The sequence below is a fragment of the Manis javanica genome, chromosome 16 (genome assembly GCF_040802235.1).
Source record: "Manis javanica isolate MJ-LG chromosome 16, MJ_LKY, whole genome shotgun sequence".
In the NCBI taxonomy this organism is placed as follows: domain Eukaryota; kingdom Metazoa; phylum Chordata; class Mammalia; order Pholidota; family Manidae; genus Manis; species Manis javanica.
Genome location: NC_133171.1, coordinates 55,540,806 through 55,564,063, shown reverse-complemented (window position 1 = coordinate 55,564,063; position 23,258 = coordinate 55,540,806). Strand labels below are relative to the sequence as shown.

Sequence of the window (23,258 nt, the reverse complement as noted above, 5' to 3'; positions counted from 1 at the left end):
CTAAACCTGTCTGATGATAAAAATCACCTGAGGCTCTTTTTAAAAACTTCCAAGGTCCTGGGTCCCAGGCTGGGCCCTGAATTAGAATCTCCCAGGAAAAGAGGCCTGGGAGTGTGTGTGGTTAACAAGAGTCTGTGTTTGGAAACAGGGCTCTGCTCTCAGAGAGGGAAAGTGACCTGCCCAAGGTCACACAGCCAATGCCCTCCAAGCTTCTAATACCCTCAAATCCAGAAGCCTGGCCACCTTGGCCATCCCCTGCAAAAGAGATGAGACAATATACTGTATGATCCAGCAATTCCACCTCTGGGTATATACCCAAAAGAATTGAAAGCAGGGTCTTAAAGAGATATTTGAACACCCATGTTCATAGCAGCATTATTCATAATAGCCAAAAGGAGGAAGCAACCAAAGTGTCTGTCAACACATGAATGGGCAAGCAAATGTGGTCTGTACATACAGAATATTACTAAGTCCTAAAAAGGATGGGAATTTTGACATATGCTACAACACGAGTGAACTTTGAGGACATTATGCTATGTGACATAAGCCCATCACAAAAAGACAAACACTGTGTGTGTGATTCCACTGATGTGAGGGACCTAGAGTAGTCAAATTCACAGAGGCATAAAGTAGAACCGTGGTTACTAGGGGCTGTGGGAAGTGGGATGGGCAGTTAGGGTTTAATGGGCACAGAATTCAAGCTCAGGAAGATGAAAAGAGGTCTAGAGGTGGCTGGTGGTGATGGTTGCCCAGTAATATGAATGTACTTAGTATCACTGAAGTGTACACTGAAAAGCAGTTAAGATGGCTAATTTTATATTATGTGTATTTTACCACAGTAAAAAAAAAACAACTGAAAAAAGGAAGGTGAATCAATCTGTGCCCAGCCCTGGGGGTAACTGATGAGGAGATGGAAGGTAAGTTTGATTTTCTTCATCTTTTGAATGTTTTGTGAATAAGTATTATGTGGAATTTGAGGAGTATTGCCAAATCACCTCTGTCCTAAAAGAGGATTGTACTACAAACAAATGAATACACTTTTTTCCCAATAACTTCACTAACTTTGGGTTTTATTATTTATTTTTTCTACTTAATGGGTGAGAGATAGTACTTCATTATTGTTGAAGTTTGCATTAAAAGTCATTAGATCTGAAGTGGAAGGTTCAGAATTTACCAAGGTCATTAATACCCTCAATGATTTTACCTGCCATATTAATCCCCAATTTATAGATCAATATAAAACACTTAATTTTGTTGTTAAAGCAAATCAATAAAACCACTAGGTCTGTTACCGAGAAGAGAAAGTGGCTCCTGCTTGAGTTTCTGCCTTGAATGTTCCTGCTTCCTCGGGAAGTCCAGGTTCTCAAATGGAGGAAAAGAGATGGAGTTGGGGGCCACCAATGTAAAAACTCTGATGATTTTGCTGTGCCACCCACTGTTCCTCCCTGTGGCTGTTCTTATGTGACCCCTAGGTCGCTGTCCTTGTGCTAGGACAAAAATGGTCAGTGAGAGTTTGGGCACAGATATCCCCTTTCCCCTGGCCCACCAAAAAGAGTCCTCTAATTGCCAGCTCAATTTCTCCTCCATCTCTCTTTCCTTCCTAGAAAAAAACAGATTCTTGTGGGAAACTGGTAATGGCTAATTCAGACTGGGTGTGGAGGAGGAGCATCATTTATTTTTGGTGGGAGAAGGAGTTTGAAATGACCAGCGTAGAATAGCTTTAGGTCAAGAGGAGAGAGGAGAAGAAAGGGGGTTTTAATCAGCGTGGCTGTGAACTGTGAATCCGAATCCCTCTAAAATCCTTTGAGAGGTGCGACTAAAGGATGAAATTGCTTGTTAATTACTTTATGCCACTGGGCTGTGTTTCTTGGGTCATATATCTTTCTGAGACTGATCCATGCAGACTGTGTTTTATTAGGGTTCCACCCTTGTTAGGGAAGACGTGGGCACACTCTGTTGAGCTTCCGACACCCTGACAGCCCTGCCACCCGATGTCAGGGCCACACCCAGGACCCCATCACCATCCACATCTAATCTGCCTCTGAAATTGTAATTCAGGTGCCCCCTTTTGGACGGCAGTCTTCCCCTGTCGCCTTCCCCCACCACGCCTCTCCTTTGAGTCCACTGGGGCTTCCAGCCCCTTGACTCCAGTTCTTCTGCCCGAGCATCCTTTCCCTTTCCTCTTGGTGATGGCACCCACTTTCTCCTTGGAGGAAAACTCATTTTTTTCTCCTATATGGATAATATGGTTCAAATGAGGCGGACTCTCCCCTCCGCACCTCCAAAGGCAGGCACATCAGGGCAGTCCTTTTTCAGACCACTGGTCAGAGCGATTGGTCAGGGATGGGCATGTGGTCCCAGGCAGGGTGGGGAGCGCCAAGCCCAGGACTGCTGCTGGGATGCCAGAGAAGGTCTTGCTGGGGGCCTTCCTGGGGTCGGGAGCCTGTAGGTAATGAGAAAAGATTACTAGGAATCTACTAATAATCTTGTTGGAGTATCTGGAACTAGCCATTTCTGAAACCACCCTGGGTTTTTCAGATACATGAATCAATACCTGAGATTGATAAAATGCAAGCCAGGGTGGCATTTTATCACCTGAAACAGATCTGACTGTTCCAGTATCACTCCAGCTAGGCTCTAGGTCAGGGGTCTCTAAATGTGGTTGCCCATCAGAATCACCTGGGAAGATTTTTTTTCCTAAAATCTTTATGTGAAGGATAACATAAATGTGCAAGTTAATGCATTATTGTAAAGCCAACTCCCGCACAGCCTTGATGCCGGGGTTCTTGCTCATGGAGCCGAAGAGTGAACTTCGTGAATGGTCAAGGTAGGAGAGCAGGGCAGAGGCTTTTATTTAGAGAGAAAATGAAAAGACAGAGCTTCTGGCTCAAGCCACGAGGGGACAAGAGAGCCCCGGGGTGGTGCGTTGCCTAGGGGTTTTATAGGCAGTTAAGAGACAAAGGGCTAGGGATGTACACCTGCTTAAGTGGTCCCAAATACCTTTGAAGAAACACTAAGTTTCTTATTAGTCTTCTTGCTTATTTAGAAGAATTTTACTGCTCTGATTTCCTCCCAGGATAGCAGCTTCCTGGTCTGCGAGTATATCACTCAAGGCTGCCTGCTTTGCTCCCAAGGTGGGCTGAGTTATTGTCTTAATTTTTAACTAACTGGGTTTCAAGATGGAATCCTTCCTGTTTTTTACTATGTTCTTTTGGGCTTGCAGTAGTTTTGGGCTTGCTTGCTACATTGCCCAAGTTGCAACAAATCATTTGTTTAGGGTTAGAGGAAGAAAAGCAGCACTTGGGTAAAGTTAGAAAAATAAGCTGGGCTCCCCAGCAGGCCAAAGCAAATTTCACAATGGTTATCTTGCTTTGTTTTATTCCAGAGGCCCTGACCCTACTCTGTCTAAGCCCACGGCCCCTGTCTCAGACTCATCTATCTCAAGAAATAAAACACTGTTGGGCTCTAAAGGTCTCAGCCCCTTCCTGCCTTTTGCGGGCTGCCACCACCCTGCCTTCTATGGCGATCACTCCCCTGCTTTCCATGGTCATCTTCAGCGTGGGGATGCTTCCTGCTGGAGGAGCTAATCGACAGCATGTGACTCCTGGCTGACCCTCAAGCTGGACTTGGGCAATGGGAGGCTCCTCACCCCTCCGCCGCCCTTGCAGTCTTCTCCCTGCCTAATGTCCCCACAGCCCAGCTGTTCCAAGGGCACAGCCTTGAGAGAGTAGGTGTTGCTGAGACCATCTGGATGGTGTATACGACTGAACTGAATTAAGCCTTCTATATAAGCTTTCAAAATTCTTTCAGGTGGGTGTGGAGAGCTACTCATCCTGCGGCCATCCAGGACAAGCCTCAAAAGTAAGTCCCTTTCTTATCAAACCTGTCACCTACCAATCTGGAGTGGCCCGCCTCTTTCTTCAGTCTTCCCTTGCTTTCTGTGCACAAGGGTCAGTTCGCAAACTAACACTTCCCTAAACACTATGGTGTAGTTTTGCCTGTTTTAGAATGTCGTTTCAATGGAATCGTTTATTAATTTTAATGAAGGTTGGTGTTTTTGTGTCATGAAAAGAAATCTTTCACTACCCTGAGGAGTTAATTCTCCATATTGTCTATCATTCTCTATCATCTTTTATAATCTTTCTGGTTCTGCCCTCCATATTTATTTATTTTTAAAAATTTACTTATTTTTATTGAGATATAGTTGGCATATAATGTTATATTGGCTTCACTTGTACAAGATAGTGACTCAATTATATACATTACTACATGCTCATCATAATGTGTAGTTGCCATCTGTAAACATACAAAGCTATTTGCCTTCCAAATTTAGGATGACAGCCTACCTGGGGTTTATTGTTTATGGTATGAGATAAGGGTCAAGTTTTGTTTTTTCCCCATGTGAACACTCAATCTGCTTATTGGAAAGGCTCCTCTTCCCTTGCTCTTCAGTGCCACATAAATCACTAGCCAAGTGTCTATGTTGACATTAGTTTCTAGTCTTTTCCTCAGGCTGTCTATCCCTGCACAAATATCACCCTTTCCTAATCACTGTACTTTTATAAAAAGTCTTGGTATTTACTAGGGCAGTATTTCCATATTATTCCTCTTCAGGAAGCTATTATTGGCCCTTTCATTTCCATATGTATTTTAGAGTCAACCTGTCATGTTCTATCAAAAAAAAACCCAACAACCCTATAAGGATTTTCATTTGATTCATTGAATCTATAGATCAATGCGTGATTCAACACTGAATCTTCCAATTCTTTATTTTTTTTTAAGGATGCAGCTATTGGGAAGAGAATATGTAAGATGGGGGGACCTAAAGTAATTTCTTTCCTCCCCAGCTTTATTGAGATATAATTGACATATAAGGTATATAACATGTTGTATAACATGTTGACTTAATGCACTTATATATTGCAAAATGATTACCACCAGGGATTAGCTAATCACATCTGATCATTTTGTTTTTGTGGTAAGAACATTTAAGATCTACTCTCTTAGCAACTTTCAAATATGTAATACAGTATTACATATAAGCACCATCCTGTACATCAGCTCCTCTTATAACTGGAAGTTTATGCCCAGAAAGTTTATTTTCCAATCCTTGAATATGGCATATGGTATATATTTATGTGTGTGTGTGTGTATGTGTGTACTCACACACATAAATGTATTTAATTTAAATTAGTGAGACTAAGCATCTTTTCATATGCTTCCTAGACACTTGGATTTGTTCTTCTTGTGAATTATGTATTTATATCCTTTTCCTTTTTCCCAGTGGGTTTTTACTTACCGGTTTGTAGGAGCTCTTTGTATAGTGTAGATATTAAATTGTCTCTTGCAAGATTTCAATTCTTGCATGGCTTTCAAATGGTTTTCTATTCTATTAATTCCTTTTGACTTTGGTTAAACGATTTTTTGTCACAAACAATTTACAGTTTTATGTAATTAAATGTGTCTACTTTTTCTCATAGCTTCTGGCTTTCTGGGCTGGTTTAAAAGGTCTTTTGGAATAGATATTTGTATATTCTGAGTATTGTGTACATTCATGCTTTTACATCATCTAAAATTTATGTTTTAGTTGGCTGTGGTGAGAGTATGCCTCATTTTCTTCCTGGAGGGATAGCCAGTCGAGTCAGCAGCACTTACTACATAAAGTACCATTCTTTTCTCACTGAGTTGGAATTCCAGCATTGTTGTATATGAAATCAAATCTATATTGGGATCTGTTTTTGTGTTTTCTTCTGCTTCACTGAACTTTTCAACATTTCTCGACTATTCTTGGAAAAGTGTTGGCAGGGGTCAGAGTTCTGGAAAAGCCCATCTTCCCCATGTCCTTGGCCAGACCTGAAGGGTGGGTGGCCCGGATTACTGCATACACCTGGCAAGACTCCCCACCCCTGCATCCACAGGGCTGTTGCTGCATTGTGTTTATATACACTTCTCTGTGCCCTACTTTTCTCCCTGCCAGCCTTGCCAGCCACTCAGTCCCACCACTACTCTGCTGCAGCCGCCAGGACTAATCTCATTACACACTTTATCCCTGTTTACGGTCCCTAGTCAGCCACCTTCCTAAATCTAATCCCCATCTGGCCCTACTTCCCTTCTCTCATCCTGTCTCCCACCCGCCCGCTAACCACTGAAACCCCCCAAGAAGCCCCCCGAGCTCAGGCGCGGGAAGGGCCCCAGGGTTTGTCCTTTGTCTTCTGTGAGCAGTTCCTTCACCTTGTAGCTCTTCTGGGAAGCTGGCTCTCCCGAGGACACGGCTGCCCCCACCACAGCTCAAGTGGTGGCTGTCTTCTCTCCCTTATTCCTCCTCCCGCTGGGCCAGGCAGTGGGGTTAGGTGACCCCCTTGCTGCACTTCTAGAATGTGCTCTTCCCCCTTCCCTCAAAACTCCCAGCTTTAAATCATGTGGTGTTTAACCACTGCTGTGGCGGACATCTACTGACCTCTGGGCACTCCTTCCCATTCCTTGAAGAGTTTAGCTCCTGACTGACTGCCCTCTCCGACACCACTGCTGCCGTAATTCTGGACGTGTTCCGGTCCCTATAAATGGTCCTTCCCGCGCCCTGAGCTTGCTCCGCCTGTGACCTCGCTCTTCGCCTGGCCTCAGAACTCTCTACCTTGGTCAGACCCGAGGCTTTTCTGTTACAGTGACAGGCCTCTCGCCTTTGGGCCTGCTCTTTGTTGGCTCTGCCTGAGATCCGGGCTGCAGGTGTCCTGTCTCCACTCACCTCCCTGTTCCACTTGGGAGAGGTATCAGCAAATCGAGCCCCGAAGGCCCTCTCTCTCTCTTTCTCATTTTGGTAATTTTCTTATCATTTCATACTTATTGTAGCATGAAAATGAAATGTTAGACAACATATGGAACTTTCTTGTATCCTAATCCTTCATTTACTTCATCAATTCATTTCCTTTCCTATCCAGTTTATGAAACATGATGTATCATTTCAATCAATTATTTTCACAATCAATTCTTGAACCTATTCTTTTGCCACATCAGTCAACTCCAAACCATCTTTCTTTACTTATTATTCTGGCTGCTAAATGCTGCAGGAGAAAATCTTACTGCCTTACACACTGATGCCAATGCAAATGTGTGTTCTCCAAACTCAGTTGGACATCTTATGCTGTCCTGAATATCTCCTTCAGATCTTCATATAAATTATCATAATCAAGCCTTTGGGCTTCCACATTTAATTTTTTCTAATACCATGGACGACTATGCCAGCTAAAAGTGTTCTGCTCGCAGAGGCATACTAAGTGTTTTGAAAAAATATGTTGCAGATTCTTCCTTTCATTTATGCTTTTCCTTAAACTATGTGAAGTGGTACAGTAAGAGAAGGCAGGTTGTGAAATTTAAAGATACATAATGTAAACTCATAACCACTAACAAAAAAGTGTAACTAGTAAGAAGATATGCAGCCAGTGTGGTGCTTTGAGGCTTACACTCCAAATGCATATATTAGGGAAAAAAGCAATGATCTCAAAGTATTCTTTTTATCAAGGGAATAAAGGAGAAAATCCTGGGACTGAGGAGTCTGATTCCCCACCAAATCCTCTGTGGGATCTTTGGGCCCTGTCAGAGGCAATTATAAGGATTTGCCTAGCAAGCCTCATGGGGGAAAGCTGCACTTCCCTCACCAGACTTGGTGCACAGCAGGACATTGCAATTTTCTAAAGAAAGTTGCAGTCTGTGGCTCAGCCTTCCCCCAATCCCCACCCACCATCCATGCTCATAGGCTTATCTGCAATCCTAGCCCTAGACTATTTATTTGGAGGCCTTCTTACCCGGGAACTTGTTAGAGGCACTTTACCTTTCCACAGCTGCTCCTACCTTCTCTCCCTACCCCCAGCCCATGGTCTATGAGGAAGCAAAAGCCTTTTCTGAAGGTCTCTCCTCATAGGAGGACAGTTACACTCGTCTGAACTGCATCCATCTGACCCTTGTTTGTGATCATTCCACTGTGAAAAATTGAATATTCAGGAGCTTTTTTAAATCTTTGCTTCCACTGTCTCAGGAAATGATTAAAGACTTGCTTAGGATTTTCAGTCTTGTTGTCCTAATTAACCACCTGAACACCTGTCTACCTTGCAATGATCAACTCCATTGTTGCAGAAAAATGCACTTGAAATCTTCAAAACTCAAACATGATAAAAACTCTCAGGAAACTTGTCATCACTCTGATAATAGATATCAATAGAAATACTACAACCAAGATCATTTAATGAAAGCGTCTTTGGTAAGACTTGGAAAATGAAAGGGAGCCAATGCTCCTCACTTGTATTCAACTTTTTATTGTTCCTCAGTGAAATATAAACAAACAAAAAATGAAAGCATACAAATTGGCAGAAAGAAGTAAAATTGTCTTTACTCACAGATGATATGATTTTATGTGATAAAAATCCAACAGAATTTTCAGAGGATTTATTAGAATAAGTGAGATTAGTAAGTTTCCTGAATGCAAAATAAATATGCAAAATGTAGTTTCTTTCTTCCTAGCAATAGACAATTGGAAACGGAAAGAAAAATATAATTTATAAAAATGAAAATACCTAAAGTAGTTAAGGATAAATCATTTCAAAATATTTCAAGAGGTATTCAATGAAAAATATGACATTGTAGCAATAAAATACAGAAGATACAACAAATGAGGAAATACTATGTATCTATGGATTGGAAGTCTCAGTATTTTTAAAAATGGCAATTCTCCCTCAATTGCATCTATGGATTTAATATAAAAATACTCAAAATCAGAACATACTTTTTTGGTGGCAATTAACAAACCAATTATAGAATTTATGTGAAAATACAAAGAACCAAAAATAGTATAAGCAATCTTAAAAGAAAATCACAAAGTTGGAGAACATAAGATTATCAGATTTCAAGACAGTACAAAGTACAAACAAAATAAAAAATTGACAAACTGAATTGTGAGGCCAAGATGGCAGTGTGAGTAGAGCAGCAGAAATCTCCTCCCAAAACTACATATATTTATGAAAATATAACAAAATAGAGACCAGAGGACACAGGACAACATCCAGACCACATTCACACTTGCGAGAACTCAGTACCTCGCGAAGGGGGGCTCCACCATTTTGGAGCAGCAGCTGGAGACAGGCCACGCCCACAGCAACAGCAGAGATAACAGCGGAGATAAACTCCATAGCAGCCAGGCAGGAAGCAGAAGCCCTGTCTGCGCACAGCTGCCCAGCACGAGCCACTAGAGGTCGCTATTCTCCCAGGAGAAGAAGGCCACAAACCAACAAGAAGGAAAGCTCTTCCAGCCATCACTTGAACCAGCTCTGCAAACTATCTCTATCACCATGAAAAGACAAAACTACAGGCAGACAAAGATCACAGAGTCAACACCTGAGAAGGAGACAGACCTAACCAGTCTTCCTGAAAAAGAATTCAAAATAAAAATCATGAACATGCTGACAGAGATGCAGAGAAAAATGCAAGAGCAATGGGATGAGGTCCGGAGGGAGATCACAGATGTCAGGAAGGAGATCACAGAAGGGAAACAAACCCTGGAAGGATTTATAAGCAGAATGGATAAGATGCAAGAGGCCATTGAAGGAATAGAAACCAGAGAACAGGAACGTATAGAAGCTGACACACACAGAGAGAAAAGGATCTCCAGGAAAAAAACAATACTAAGAGAACTATGTGACCAATCCAAAAGGAACAATATCTGTATTATAGGGGTACCAGAAGAAGAAGAGAGAGGAAAAGGGATAGAAAGTCTCTTTGAAGAAATAATTGCTGAAAACTTCCCCAAACTCGGGGAGGAAATAATTGAACAGACCACGGAAATACACAGAACCCCCAACAGAAAGGATCCAAGGAGGACAACACCAAGACACATAGTAATTAAAATGGCAAGGATCAAGGACAAGGAAAGAGTTTTAAAGGCAGCTAGAGAGAAAAAGGTCACCTATAAAGGAAAACCCATCAAGCTATCATCAGACTTCTCAACAGAAACCCTACAGGACAGAAGAGAATGGCATGATATATTTAATACAATCAAACAGAAGGGCCTTGAACCAAGGATACTGTATCCAGCACGACTATCATTTAAATATGATGGTGGGATTAAACAATTCCCAGACAAGCAAAAGCTGAGGGAATTTGCTTCCCACAAACCACCTCTACAGGGCATCTTACAGGGACTGTGCTAGATGGGAGCACTCCTAAAAAGAGCACAGAACAAAACACACAACAAATGAAGAATGGAGGAGGAGGAATAAGAAGGGAGAGAAGAAAAGAATCTTCAGACAGTGTATATAACAGCTCAATAAGCGAGCTAAGTTAGGCAGTAAGATACTAAAGAAGCTAACCTTGAACCTTTGGTAACCATGAATTTAAAGCCTGCAATGGAAATAAGTACATATCTCTCAATAGTCACCCTAAATGTAAATGGACTTAATGCACCAATCAAAAGACACAGAGTAATAGAATGGATAAAAAAGCAAGACCCATCTATATGCTGCTTACAAGAAACTCACCTCAAACCCAAAGACATGCACAGACTAAAAGTCAAGGGATGGGAAAACATATTTCAGACAAACAACAGAGAGAAGAAAGCAGGGGTTGCAGTACTAATATCAGACAAAATAGACTTCAAAACAAAGAAAGTAACAAGAGATAAAGAAGGACATTACATAATGATAAAGGGCTCAGTCCAATAAGAGGATATAATCATTATAAATATATATGCACCCAACAAAGGAGCACCAGCATTTGTGAAACAAATACTAACAGAAAAAAGGGGAAAATAGAATGCAATGCAATCATTTTAGGAGATTTTAACACGCCACTCACCCCAAAGGATAGATCCACTGGACAGAAAATAAGTAAGGACATGGAGGCACTGAACAACACACTAGAACAGATGGACCTAATAGACATCTATAGAACTCTACATCCAAAAAGCAACAGGATATACATTCTTCTCAAGTGGACACGGAACATTCTCCAGAATAGGCTACATACTAGGTCACAAAAGAGCCTCAGTAAATTAAAAAAGATTGAAATTCTACCAACCAACTTTTCAGACCATGAAGGTATAAAACTAGAAATAAATTCTACAAAGAAAACAAAAAGGCTCACAAACACATGGAGGCTTAACAACATGCTTCTAAATAATCAATGGATCAATGAACAAATCAAAATAGAGATCAAGGAATATATAGAAACAAATGACAACAACAACACAAAGCCCCAACTTCTGTGGGACGCAGCGAAAGCAGTCTTAAGAGGAAAGTATATAGCGATCCAGGCACACTTGAAGAAGGAAGAACAATCACAAATGAATAGTCTAACATCACAATTATCGAAACTGGAAAAAGAAGAAGAAATGAGGCCTAAAGTCAGCAGAAGGAGGGACATAATAAAGATCAGAGAAGAAATAAACAAAATTGAGAAGAAGAAAACAATAGCAAAAATCAACGAAACCAAGAGCTGGTTCTTTGAGAAAATAAACAAAATAGATAAGCCTCTAGCCAAACTTATTAAGAGAAAAAGAGAATCAACACAAATCAACAGAATCAGAAATGAGAATGAAAAAATCACGACAGACTCCACAGAAATACAAAGAACTATTAAAGACTACTATGAAAACCTATATGCCAACAAGCTGGAAAACCTAGAAGAAATGGACAACTTCCTAGAAAAATACAACCTCCCAAGACTGACCAAGGCAGAAACACAAAAGTTAAACAAACCAATTACGAGCAAAGAAATTGAAACGGTAATCAAAAAACTACCCAAGAACAAAACCCCAGGGCCGGACGGATTTACCTCGGAATTTTATCAGACACACAGAGAAGACATAATACCCATTCTCCTTAAAGTGTTCCAAAAAATAGAAGAGGAGGGAATACTCCCAAACTCATTCTATGAAGCCAACATCACCCTAATACCAAAACCAGGCAAAGACCCCACCAAAAAAGAAAATTACAGACCAATATCCCTAATGAATGTAGATGCAAAAATACTCAATAAAATATTAGCAAACCAAATTCAAAAATATATCAAAAGGATCATACACCATGACCAAGTGGGATTCATCCCAGGGATGCAAGGATGGTACAACGTTCGAAAATCCATCAACATCATCCACCACATAAACAAAAAGAAAGAGAAAAACCACATGATCATCTCCATAGATGCTGAAAAAGCATTTGACAAAATTCAACATCCATTCATGATAAAAACTCTCAGCAAAATGGGAATAGAGGGCAAGTACCTCAACATAATAAAGGCCATATATCATAAACCCACAGCCAACATTATACTGAACAGCGAGAAGCTGAAATCTTTTCCTCTGAGATCGGGAACAAGACAGGGATGCCCACTCTCCCCACTGTTTTTTAACGTAGTACTAGAGGTCCTAGCCACAGCAATCAGACAAAACAAATAAATACAAGGAATCCAGATTGGTAAAGAAAAAGTTAAACTGTCACTATTTGCAGATGACATGATATTGTACATAAAAAACTCTAAAGACTCCACTCCAAAACTACTAGAACTGATATCGGAATACAGCAAAGTTGCAGGATACAAAATTAACACACAGAAATCTGTAGCTTTCCTATACACTAACAATGAACCAATAGAAAGAGAAATCAGGAAAACAATTCCATTCACAATTGCATCAAAAAGAATAAAATACCTAGGAATAAACCTAACCAAAGAAGTGAAAGACCTATATCCTGAAAACTACAAGTCACTCTTAAGAGAAATTAAAGGGGACACTAACAAATGGAAACTTATCCCATGCTCATGGCTAGGAAGAATTAATATCATCAAAATGGCCATCCTGCCCAAAGCAATATACAGATTTGATGCAATCCCTATCAAATTACCAGTAACATTCTTCAATGAACTGGAACAAATAATTCAAAAATTCATGTGGAAACACCGAAGACCCAGAATAGCCAAAGCAATCCTGAGAAAGAAGAATAAAGTAGGGGGGATCTCACTCCCCAACTTCAAGCTCTACTACAAAGCCATAGTAATCAAGACAATTTGGTATTGGCACAAGAACAGAGCCACAGACCAGTGGAACAGATTAGAGACTCCAGAGTGGAACAGATTAGAGACTCCAGACATTAACCCAAACATAAATGGTCAATTAATATTTGATAAAGGAGCCATGGACATACAATGGGGAAATGACAGTCTCTTCAACAGATGGTGCTGGCAAAACTGGACAGCTACATGTAGGAGAATGAAAATGGACCATTGTCTAACCCCATACACAAAAGTAAATTCAAAATGGACAAGCAGAGAAAGAGAAATACCAAATGATTTCACTCATCTGTGGAGTATAAGAACAAAGGAAAAACTGAAGGAACAAAACAGCAGCGGAATTACAGAACCCAAAAATGGACTAACAGGTACCAAAGGGAAAGGGACTGGGGAGGATGGGTGGGTAGGGAGGGATAAGGAGGGGGGAAGAAGAAAGGGGGTATTAAGATTAGCATGCATGGGGGGGAGGGAGAAAGGGGAGGGCTGTACTACACAGAGAAGACAAGTAGTGATTCTACAACATTTTGCTATGCTGATGGACAGTGACTGTAATGTGGTTTATAGGGGGGACCTGGTATAGGGGAGAGCCTAGTAAACATAATATTCTTCATGTAAGTGTAGATTAAAGATAAAAAAAAAGAAAGAAAGAAAAGGGGGATTACTCCTTGGTAGGATAAAACTAACTGTAAATCAGCGATTGATGCATGCTTTAAATATCCTTAATTTTGATCACTTAAAGGGTGTCAGATGATCGGCTATGGAGGTACACTTTTCTGATAATATTCCTTTCTCTTAAAAAAAAAAGCAGTTCCTGTGTGGTGACCTCCAATGAGTTCTACACAATGGTATAAAGGGCATATCAAAGTGTGGACAAAGGGTCTGTTTGTGTTTATACAGAGGATCAAAGCCTAATTTGGCTACCCAGAAAATGAACTAAGATACGATATGAAGAAGAACTTCCAACATCAGCACTCTCTGAAAGAGTCATACCAGAAGATGATCATCAAAAAACCTCAACAAAGATCCAGGCGATGCTGCAGTTGTAGCTGCATCCATCCCCCCGGGTTCCCTGGACTTGCCATTGGAATGAAGAAGGAGATATCTAAGCTGGCCTGTGCTTTCAGTAAAACAACAAATTTGACTGGGTCTATACTGTTGGAACTCAACCAAGAATTAGGAGAAGTGCAAGTTGTAGCGCTCCAAAATCTTACAACTACAGACTATCTACTGTTAAAAGAACATATGGGATGTGAACATTCCCAGGAATGGGTTGTTTTCATTTGTCTGATTTTTCTCAGACTGTTCAAGTACAGTTGGACAATATCCATCATATCATAGACACATTTTCACAAATGCCTAGGGTGCCTAACTGGTTTTCTTGGCTCCACTGGAGATGGCTGGTAATTATAGATCTGCTTTGGTTATGTAACTGTATTCCTATTATGTTAATGTGTGTGAACAATTAAATTAGTAGTTTAAAACCTATACATACTTAAGTTACTCTACAAGAAGATATGTCAAAGAAATAAGCAATACTCCCATGTTTTCTTCCATCTGCTACCTCTATAGCTTTTCTTCTTCCTTCCTAATTACAACCCTTAAATAGAATTCGTTCCTCATATGGAATTTACCAAGTATCATAATTCCTCCAAGTGGTAAAGATACCTCAAGACAAATGCTGGGCATAGAAGCCACAGGGCATAAATCTGCAAAGAAGTAAAAAGCTAACCTTTTCAAACAATATGGCTTCTCTCTCACTTACCAACTTTACATCTCCCTGTATGGCCCCGGAAGATGACTGGTTAACCAGAGAGGGGTAAGATTCCTCAAGGGAGGAACAACCTAAGACAGGCACAGTCACAGGGGGGCCATCAGGTGAGAAATTGGGGATCAACAGTGGTGAGGCTTAGAACCTCACCCCCCCTGTTTTGAGAGAAATCTTCTGCATCCGTGGATGTTTTATTGCCCTTGTCTAGCTTGGATTAACACTTAGTCTACAGGCACACACCTGATCATCTACATTTGCTCTCTTACAACACTAACCTATGTTTTCTACCTTTATCTTGCATCTACCTACCACTTCAGCATTTAATAAAAATAAAAATAATAATAATAATAAATGGAGAAATGTGGGATTCACATATAAATCAAGTATAAAAATCAAACGAATATTCATATTTGACCTGATTGTTTATAGTTCATAATGCGTGATCAAAACCGAAAGTTTCTGTGATGACTGCCCTTGCACTGTTCACCATGTGAGAACTTATTCACTATGTAAGAATTTGTTCACCATGTAAGAACTTGTTCATTATGCTTCAGAAGATTGGAGACTGAGAAGAATTAGGCTTGGAGTGGATTAATGATTATGCATTGAGCATTGAGACCCCTATACAGAATTTTATTGTTGTTAACAACCATTTGATCAATAAATATGAGAGATGCCCTCTTAAAAATAAATTGACAAACTGGACTCCATCAACTTAAAATTTTTTCTTTATCAAAGATACCAAAAGAAAAAATGAAAAAAAAATACTACAGACTGCAAGGAAAAATCTATGATATACATGATTGTTTATATATAATTCTGATAAACTATATATATACTTGATAAAGAATTTGTATGTAGAAAGTACAAAGGACATTAGCAACTCAATAATAATACTGAAAACCCAATAAAAAGTGGGTAAATTGTTTAAGCCAGACACCTGATAAATGAGTATGTATATCAAGCACATGAAAAGATATTTAATCTCATTAGCCAGTATGGAAATTCAAACTGAATCACAAGCCAGTAATACTACATACCATTAGTTGGCTAAGATCATAAGAACTGGCAATACCAAGCTTTGGCAACAATATAAGCAACTGGAATTCTGATATGGGGCTGGTGGTAATGCAAAGTGATAATGACCACTTTGAAAACCAGTTTGTAGCTTCTTATTTAAACCTACACTTACCACAAGACTCAGCAATTTTACTCCTAGATATGTTCCCAGGAGAAATAAAGTCGTACCTCTACACACTTTACATGATTGTTCCTAGCAGTTTTTTTTGTTCTAGTCCCAAACTGTTAACAGCTCAAGACCCACCAACAGTTAAAAGAACTAATTGTGGTATATTTAAAGAGGAGACTATTTCTTAAAATAACATGGAACAAACTACCAAAGAATACAAGAGTCTTGTAAATATTACAAACTGAGAGAAAGCCAGACTCCAAAAATATCAACTGTACAATTCTATTTATGAAACTCTAGAAATTTAATCATGAAACTCTAGAAAATGTACATCTAATGTATAGTGACAGAAAGATGGTCATTACCTGGCTTACCTGGGGCCATTTTTAGAAGGAGATGATGCCTGGGAAACTTTGGGGAGCTGGAAATAGTCTGTCTTGACTGTGGTAGTGGTTAATCAGGAGTATAAAGTTTTCAAAACTTATATAATTGAAATGGTTACATTTACTGTATAAAAGTTATATCTCAATATAATTAATTTCAAAAACTAAAATAATATGTAAATTTAATGTTTACATTGACATCATATATTAAAATTAGAAATGTTACTATTAAAATATATACACAAATTTATATAACAATAAAATATATGATTAACCCCACTAATGGAACCAGAAAGTCCCCCTTGGTTTCAGAAAGTTCCAAGGATTCTTTATATCAAAATACTAGAGTATAAAATGGAAGAATTCTGAGAAAGATGACATATTTCTGTATTTTAAAATGGTTTTAACTACAAAATGCCCCATTGACTTTCTATTGAAACAAATATATAACGTATTTTGATATTTATTTTCATGTGAAGAGGTTAAAAAATGAAAAAAAAAAAACAGCCTTAGAGGTAAAGCATTTTACACTTAACATTTAGCTCTCATTGTGAATTTCTGTGGTTTGAAGCTTGAAATTCAATCTCAAAGTCATTAAAAGCTTAGAAAAAAATTGATAAATAATGTAAGAGAAAAAAATGAATTAAAGAAAAGACAAAAGGCTTAGCAGCCCAGGTCAGGTTGGGCCACACAGGGCATATCTAGAAGGTCAAGCCCCTGCAGGAGCTGAACCCCACTTTCATCTACCCAAATGATAAGCTCCATAGCTGACCCACAGCCTTTCAAAATCATTGTAATTCTTTTCTACCCTGAAACATTTCTCATATGGTTTTTGTGAAAATGAGTTTTTCTTCTTTGCCTTTAAATGATATGCTCAAGCACCTTTAACATTCAAACTCCTTTTGAGGAGTTTCATGCAAAATATCAACTACCATTTTCACTTCCCTTTAGCCTGAAAGAAAATACAGTTCACATTATTATCACTTACTTCCTCACTCATTTAATGGATGATTTGATGTCGTTTCTAAGGTTACCTGAATTATCTGGCTCACAGTCAGGAAGGACAAAACAAAATTGATACTGTCCCACCAAATCTACCATAGGAAAGCCAGTTGCAGCTCAGAGGGACTTATTTGAATCCTTTACTTAGAAATTTAAGACATCCTTAATTGGCCCTTGTCTATGTAATATATTCATTTCTCCTCCCAGTTTTTGGATATATTGTAAGTATGTTGAGAGTTATGTGATTTAGTAACCAACTAATTTATTGCCTTACATGTGATGATATTGGATTCGGGAGCACTCTTTCTAAACTTTCATTAGTGCAGACGGAAAACACCCCCAGTACTGCCTCTCAAAGGTAAAGACAAAAAGCATGAAATAATTTAATCCTTCATTTACCTCATCAATTCATATTTTAAAGCACAGTGCAGAAATTTCTGACTGTGCACTTCCAGTCTTGAGCAATTGTTAAAGTACTTCGTTGTTTATTTTTTTTGTTACATTGATTAAAGGAAGAGGATCTTATTTTCAATTTAGAAAATACACTGTTTCATTTAATTTATCAAGATAACAATTGTTCAAATAGGCATAATAATTAACTTCACAGCAACTGTGGGAATATTTCCAAACTATCAAATATATTTTAAACGTTTGTTTAGAATATTTCCATAGTAACACTTGGCATGAGTAGTGAGTTTTCTTTTTTTAAAAAATTTTTATTCTCATTGACTCCATTACAGAAATTGAGGAAATATGTTGGGGTGTGATATTTTGCAATTTTAGGCATTCAAAGCTGTATAAAAATTGACCTTTATTTATATATTTTAATATAACATTTTATTATTTGAAAATGTGTAAAGTGTAAAAAGATAATAGGCATCACCTTTTTGTAACAGCCTTTCCAAAACAAATAATGTTGATTCTATGCTAGATTCCTTTCAAATTATTTTGCATGAACACTGTTTAACCAAGTTGAGATTTTACTGTATGTTCAATTTTATGTTTTTCACTTTATTTTATATATAAGCATGCCTCTTTGCCATTAAAAACTCATAAGTATTTTTTTAATCCTACATTAAGACAGTTTTATATTTGCAGAATGATTGCAAAGTAGTACAGAGAGTTAGTTCTCAGATAACTTGCAACCAGTTTCCCCTATTATTAATATCTTATGTTTCAGTAGCAGATGTGTTATAGTTAATGAAACAATATTGCTACATTATTGTTAACTGATGTCGATACTTATTCAGATTTACTTAACTTCATCCTGATGTGCTTTTCTGTTTCAGTATCCCTTTGGAATAGTCTGTTATATTTAGTCATCATTCTCCTCAGGATCCTCTTAATTATGACAGTTACTCAGACTTCCCTAATTTTAATGAATGATAGTATGAGGAGTGCTGGCTAACAATTTTATAAATCATTCGTGAATTGAAATCTATCTGATGTTTCTCTCTTGTTAGATTGGGGTACTGTGATTTTGGGAGGGAGACCAGAGAAGATGCCATTTTCATCATATCACATCAAGGGTATCTACTGTCAATGTGATATGACTGTTGATGTTCACCTTGCTCACCTGACTGAGGTAGTGTTTATCAAGTTTTTTGCACTGTTAAGCTATGCTCTCTTCCCCCTTTCCAAACTGTGCTCTTTGGAAGGAAGTCACTTTATGCAGCCACTACTTACAGTGTGGAAATGTATTTCCCACTCCTTCAGTAAGCAGTGTATATGATACGATTTTCCCTTTTAAAACTATTGATGTGGCTGGTTTCAATGTATAATTATTCTTATGCATTGTTAGATTCAATTTGCTAATATATTGAGGATTTTTATATCTATGTCCACAAGATATTTGCCTATGATTTTCCTTTCTCGTAATTGTTTTATCTGGTTTTAATTGTGTTTAATGGTACGAGGGTAAAAATATTGGTCTCATAGAATGAGTTAGAAAGTGTTTTGTGTGCTTCTATTTTCAGAAAGAGATTGTGGAGAGGGGTATCATTTTTTCCTTAAATGTTTGGTAGATTCCAGCAGTGAAAAACCATCTGGGCCTGTCCTTTCTCGTTTTTAAGGTTCCTAAGTATTGATTCCATTTCTTTAATAGATACAGGGAAACTTAGGTTATATATTTCTCCTGTGTAAGCTTTGGTGGTTTGTATCTTTGAAGGAATTGACATTTTATGTTTATTACACTGATAAGTAGAGCTTTTCACAGTATGCCTTTATTATCTTTTTAATGACAGCGGGACCAGCAATGATGACCCCTCTTTCATTTCTGATATTGGCAAATTGTGTCTTTGCTCTTTTTCTTGGGTCGCTTGCCCAGATACTTATCAATTTTATTTATCTTTTCCAAGATCTAGCTTTGACTCCTTTGATTTTTCTCTATTGATTTATTATTTTCAATTTCATTGATTTTTGTTCTATTTTTATTTATTTTTTCCTGCTTGATAGATTTATATTGTTCTTTCTCTAGTTTACTAAAAGGTTTCCTAAGGTGGAAGCTTAAGTTTGTTTTCAGATCATTATTCTTTTCTCATATATTCATTTAATGCTGTGTCTTTTTAAGTGCTGCTTCCATATATTACGCAGTTGTAGTTCCATTTTTCTTTAATTAAAAATATTTTATGTCTTCTGAGATTTCTTTTTTCCCCTTGTGCTATTTAGAATAATGTTGTTTAATTTTCAGTACTTGGTGATTTTTCCCCTATTTTTTTATAATTGATTTCTAATATTGTCCTTTTGTAGTTTGAAAACATGTTTTGTATGATTTCTGTTTTTTTAAATTATGTGCTTTGTAGCCTAGGCAAGGTTTATCTTCATGAGTGTCCCTGTGTCTTAAAAAGAATGAGTATTTTGCTGTTGGATTACTTATTTTATAAATGTCAATTAGATCATCTTGATTGATAGCACTGTTCAGAACAACTGTATCTTTTCTGATTTTCTGCCAGCCTGAGGTATCAATTACTGAAGGAGGGGTGTGAAGTCTTCAACTACAATAGTGGATTTGTCAATTTGTCCTTTTACTTTGATAAAAAAAAATATGAGCAGCGATTGCCTCATGTATTTCGACATTTTCTTTTTAGGTGCATACGTGATAAGATTGTTATGTGTCCTTGGAAAAATGACTACTTTATCATATATATTTCCCCTCTTTATCCCTCATAATTTTCTTTGATCTGAGGTGTGCTTTGTATGAAATTAATGTAAGTACTCCAGCTTTCTTTGGATAGTGTTAACATAGTTTGTATTTGCCCACCCTTTTAATTTTTTACCTATTATCTATCAATCATCATCCATCGATGTCTACCATCTATTTTTGTATGTAACACATAGCTGAGTTTTACTTACTTATCCATTCCAACAATTTCTTTCTTTTATTTGGTGTACTTACATCATCCACAATTGAAGTGATTATTGACACAGTTGGGTTAATATACACCATATTTGTAACTGATTTTGATTCATTGTATTTGTTCTTTCTCTTTTCCCTCCTTTCCTGGTTTCTCTGTAATTGAGCATCTTTATGAGCATTTTATTCTACTTTATCTCCTCTCTTAGCATATCAATCATAATTAAAAAACGTTTTGATAATTGCCCTATGCATACTTCCAGTGCACATTTTTAACTAGTCTAAGTCCATGTTGAAATAAAGTCATACCATTTCACATGCATTTCCAGTTCTTCCCTTCCCTCCCTTTTGACATTTCTCATTCATTTTTACTCACCATATGCTATCATTACCAAATGCAATATTTCCACTAATACTTCAGCTATTTTTTAGATTAAGAACAGGAAAAATAAGTTTCTTTCACTTTCATATATTCTTTCTCCAATTCTCTCCCTTTCTTATGCAGATTTTCATTTCTGGCCTATGTTATTTTTCTTTTCCCTGACCATCTTTTAATATTTTTTGCAGGGCAAATCTGCTGATGAAAAATTCCTTCAGTTTTGGTTTGTCTAAAAACGATTTCCTTTTTACTTTTGAAGAATAATTTCATTGAATACACAATTCTAATTTGGTAGGTTATCTTTCAATATTTAAGTATTTCACTCAATTCTTCTTGCTATTATGGTTTCTGATTTTAAAAATCCACTTTAATTTCTATCCTTAGTCTTATCATCTTGCCTCTATCACAATTATTTCTTTGTCTTTCTACATTCTAGCTAAGATAACCATTTGTTTACTCTTTTAAGTATTTATCTTGTTTGGTGGTTTCTGAGCTTCCTAGATCTGCAGTTTGCTGTCATTAATTTTGCATAGTTATTGGTCAATATTACTCCCAGTGTTTTTTTCCTTGTTCTCTCTTTTCTTTCTGGTATTCAGTAATGCCTATGTTACACCTTTTAAAAATGCCCTACAGTTCTTGGATGTTCTTTCTCTTTTGTTATAGAATGCTCTGGTAGTATTTCATAATGATTTCTCTTCTTTTCTCCTTAATTGAGCAAAAAGGTGCTCCTTCTCTGATCTTCAACCACAAGGACCTGGAGGTAAACATGAGGATTTTACTGCTTCCACCTCACAGGTCTGGGGCCCCATTAATTTCTTCCTTTTATGCTAGTCTATACCCAGTCTAAAGCTGTTCATCAAAATTAGAGTCCCATGGCTCTCTCATATTACGGCTCCCATGATTTCTGCTCCAAGTAATCATATCTTAGCTGTAATGTTCTGGATTCACCTGTCTCTCCAGATTTCAGGGAGGTAATGTGCCTTGCAATCTCAGTTCTCTGATGGGTCCAAAAAAAACAAAAAAAGTCATAAATTTTTAGTTGTTTGCTTTTCTTTGTTGTTGTTATAATGATCGGAGTAACTGTTTCTTTGGAGATAAAATTGCCTCATAAATACTTTTAATGGTCTGAATATTTAGTCTATAAACCATTCCATTTATTTCATGTTAAGCATATAGTTATTTTTTTCACTAATAGAGCTAATGTAGAAACAGTATTTTTATATTGTGATTTAATTTAAATTATACCCTTATAATTCAAATAGTTGAGTCCAAGTTTATGCATATTATTTGTAAGATAAATTCTAGCCCGAATAAGCAGGCAAAGAGAGGCAATAAAGGGCCAGGTAATTTATTTAAATACCCCCGGGTGAGGTTCTACGGCCTTCTTGCCGGAGGCCAGAGAAGTCACACCCAGTTAGGGAGGTGGGGCGCTTATAAGGGATTAGGAGAGGGAGGAGTGGGCAAGCTATCCTAAGGGGTGTTGAGAGGTACAATTGGCTAAAGATGACATAATAGTCAACTAGAAACTTTTTTCCTTCCAAGAGGGAGGAGGCTGACATCCGGGTCTCAGTTGGCACATCAGAATGAAATTCAGGGAGAGCTGTCCCCTTTCCATATACCGCACGGACTTTGGGGTCTGGTCTGTTCTCCCCCTATGGCATCTCTCTGTTCTGTTTGCATGTCCTTGTTTTTCCTTTCTCCAGCCTAACATTCCAGCCTTTTGGTTATAACGGGCGACGACTCAATCTGGCTACTTCCAGCTGACAAGGGGCGTCATGGGGGTTTGAGGCTGGTATTAGGCCGAAGGAGGGGGTTCAGTGGAAGAGGTGCATAATGGTGAAGTAACATCTGGTTGGTGGTGACTCGGGTCATCTGGGTTAGCTGCTGTTGGAGGAACCTGGGGACAGAAGGGGCAACTAAGAGTAAACCACAAACTGTTATTAAGGGGCCTAGTAGGGGCATTAGCCAGGCTATTATGGGGGACTGGAATTCTGGATCGAGTTTACATTTCAATGACTAGTATACTACATTATTGAAACAATACTTTTCTCTAAAATCACCCTTATTTTTATTAGAAGTAGCTAGATTAAGAAAATAATTAACAGTTGGCTTGATTATTTGCATAAGTGCAGCAAGAA

The 23,258-nt window shown here is 38.1% G+C and overlaps 1 long non-coding RNA gene across 1 annotated transcript; it reads left to right on the top strand.

The window, feature by feature from the left end:
- Positions 1-838: 838 nt before the first annotated feature.
- LOC118971817 (uncharacterized) lies at positions 839-22,284 on the top strand. Its single transcript, XR_005060483.2, has 5 exons — positions 839-917; positions 3,811-3,861; positions 18,853-18,974; positions 21,309-21,411; positions 21,836-22,284. It is a non-coding gene; the product is annotated as an uncharacterized lncRNA (long non-coding RNA).
- The last annotated feature ends 974 nt before the right edge of the window (positions 22,285-23,258 follow it).